This window comes from Brassica oleracea, chromosome C2 (genome assembly GCF_000695525.1).
Source record: "Brassica oleracea var. oleracea cultivar TO1000 chromosome C2, BOL, whole genome shotgun sequence".
Classification (NCBI taxonomy): Eukaryota; Viridiplantae; Streptophyta; class Magnoliopsida; order Brassicales; family Brassicaceae; genus Brassica; species Brassica oleracea.
The window spans coordinates 27,433,740-27,437,216 of record NC_027749.1 but is presented as its reverse complement, the minus strand read 5'-3'; positions in this window follow the sequence as shown (position 1 = coordinate 27,437,216).

Genomic DNA, 3,477 nt, shown 5'->3' with positions numbered 1-3,477 from the left:
TCCCCTACTCAACCTGGAATTGAGAGGCGCGAGTCTTCATCACCACGACAATTTCCCTCTTGCCCTTCCGTTCCGCCCTGCGAACAGCCCTGGCGTGATCACGAGCGAGTTGAGTGTCTCGCGCCAACATCTCATCTCGCATGCGAGCAAGATCCTTTTCCGCCGAAGCGCGAGTCTTCATCACCACGACAATTTCCCTCTTGCCCTTCCGTTCCGCCCTACGAACAGCCCTGGCATGATCACGAGCGAGTTGAGCATCTCGCGCCACCATCTCGTCTTGCATGCGAGCAAGATCCTTTTCCGCCTTCTCCGCTTTAAAGCGATAGATCATGGCCTCTCTATGGCTCGCCTCAATGGCCGATCCAAGCAAGTTCAAGCCGTGTAAAACCGATTGACACGTTATAAGGAAAAAAAAAAGTAATAATAATAATCGTCAAAATTATTAAAGCTTATACCCCGTTGATGATACGAGATCCTTCCGCGACGAAACTCTCGGCCTCCCTGACTCGGTCGTGGCCTGAGGAGCGTCAAAACCCGACGGAAGACCAGCGAAGAAATCATCGAAGTGCGGAATAGGGACCTCGCTCGTACCACTTCCATCGCCAAAAGCGAGGTTCGGATCCCATCCTGGAAGCATGCGATCGTCCACCGAAAACTCCAGGTCGCCGAGATCAATATCTTTCCCATTCGAAGATTTTGGCCCCGACACAATAGTGGGAACGGCGTTGGGACCGGCGTTGGGACCTTGGTCTTCAGGTTCGGAATCACTCCTTGTTTCTCCGCCCAAAGTAGGACCAGGATGCACAAACCTCAACGCCCTACGAACTCTCTTCGGCGTAAAAGAAGTCCAGAAAAAAAGGACCATTCCTGAGCAGGTCCCTCATCGCAATAATGTCCTCAGAAAACGGAGCAAGAGGGTTGATAAAGGGACGATCGTTCGGCAACCTCCGAAACAGTGGGATACAACTCTCCTCAACGGACGCTGCGTTTACACGAACGAAGAAGAAAAACTTCCTCCACGAGTTGAAGTTAGAAATGAACCCCTTTACCACCGACATGAAGTTCCGAGGAATTAGCATGTACGTGTCTGTATCCCGGATGATCTGTAATTGAAGAAGCGCTTCGAAATGATCAACGGTAAGAGAGAGACCATGTTCGTAGCTCAGGACCAGGATCCCTATGACGTGCTGGATGCTAAGAGGATTCAGTTGGCTTATCGCCACCCCGAAACGGCCTAACACACGGACGATGATCTCGGGGATCGGAAACCATAAACGGCAACGCACTACAAATGCCTCGTAACAAGTAAAGAAGCCCTCCGGGGGACTACTAGCGCACTCTCCTTGACAAGGAATCCTGAATTCCACCACGTTCGAAATATGGTAGAACGACCGCATGACCTCGAGAAATCCGCTAGTGCTCCTACTCGGCGCGCCTGTCTCCACCGGACGACGGTTCATGACCGGGAACGATTTTTCTAAGGGAGGCGTGATCGAACCGTAACACGCCACCCACCATGCCTCATTCTCGGTGGAGTCTACCGAATGAGGAACTCATTCCATCTTCGGCACTCGAAGCTCTTCAGAAACATTCGCGGGCAAAGACCCTTTCTTCGAACTCCTCTTCTTACTCGACATCTCGTGTTTTTCTTTTTTAAGATCAAGGAGGAAATGACGGAGAGAAAGAGAAAGAACTTTTCAAGAAAAACCTCTCTATGAGAATGAGTATGAGAATGAGTAAGTGTGAAGATTATGAAGAAGTTACCTCCCTTCTTATAGGCATGAGAAATTACTATTTACTTGCAGATTTTTGGACAAGAACTTCGCCCAAATACACCAATCTCGTCCAAACTCGCCATCCCACACATTAGGATCTCAATAGAAATCCACGTTCCCAATGTGCTGGGGGGCTAACTGTTGGGGTCAAAAACGGTTAAGACGAAGTTAACGTCCAAATTCCCGAAAAAGAAAAAAAGTAAAAGAATTCTTCGACAAATATACTTTCGAAATAGATTCTTCTTTACGAAAAACCTTTGCGGAAGAAACGCGAAACATCGGACAAGAGCTGGAGAAGGATCGTTACGCAGCTCGAGCTACGTAGCGACCAGGCGTTCGCTAGCGACCGAGCTCGAGCCAAAGTTTGGTCGATACGTAGCGACCGAGCTCTTCCGAAACGTTGATACGACATCAGTCTATGCATTCTCGTCTACCCTTCTATGCTATCTCCCAAATACCGTAGCGAACCCATCTCACGTTCCCCGCCATTTCTAAGTAATCAATCAGACTTTACCGTAAAAACCGCGGAAAGTTCATTCTTTATCGAAAGAAGCCGTAATAAACACTTCGAGTCGAAAGACGGCCCAAAGGGACCTAGGACACGACTCGAGTCCAAACTTACGATTTCTTAACAAACAGCCCGTAAACCGCATGACCGTTTACGCTTGGTCCGCAAGGGAAGATAAATGTCAAGTTTCCGCGGATAAATACGAAATTTTGAAGATAATTACGAAGATCGGAAAAAATGGAATATCTCCATTTTTATGCTATGGCGGCTTAAGGGCAGAAGAGGAAAGGCGTAAACCGACCTTGGAGTCAGTATATAAGGGATCCTAGGCGAGAGGCATGAAAAGGAGAACATTCAGAGCGGACTTAGCACTTAGAGCAATTAGGCAACTTTCTGTTTTTGTTATTTCGAGCTGCGACTCAACTAGGTTTTGCAGTCTTAGGTTGTTAGGCATGAAAAGGAGAACATTCAGAGCGGACTTAGCACTTAGAGCAATTAGGCAACTTTCTGTTTTTGTTATTTCGAGCTGCGACTCAACTAGGTTTTGCAGTCTTAGGTTGTTAGGCATGAAAAGGAGAACATTCAGAGCGGACTTAGCACTTAGAGCCGACAGCTCTCGTGGCCAAGGCTTCTACCTTGTTGTAACGCTCATACGCGGATTCGGAATAAAACTCCTTTTGCTCTATTTTACGATTTCTTATTTCTTTTCGTCTTTAATTGCGTGTTCTGATTGCTGGGCGTGTGGTTTAACAGATATCCGGGACCTCTGGGAAATTAGGGTTTTCCTAACTTTCCTAATTTAAACGGAAATCGACAGTGCAATCGACAGTGTGAATTTCGGTTCCCACGGACGTTGGCTGCTGCCTCCTCTTCGTCGAAAACCTCAAAGGAGCCGTGCTCTAATGGTTTTCTCGTCTGAAACGATACTCCATCGGAAGTTTCCGTCAGCTCGCCTCGGAGTTTCTCAAACAGTATAAACCTCAGACGTCGCCCTTTGGAGTCTATCTAAAAAAGAAGACGAACCACTCCGCGAATTCATGAACAAGTTCAAGCTGGTAATGGCAAGAGTCACTGGAATCAGCAACGAAGTGGTAGTCGACGCTTTGCGGAAAACTCTCTGGTACAGGTCGAAACTCCGGCAATGGATATCCCTTGAAAAACCGAGAACAATCCAGGACGCTCTTCACAAGGCTA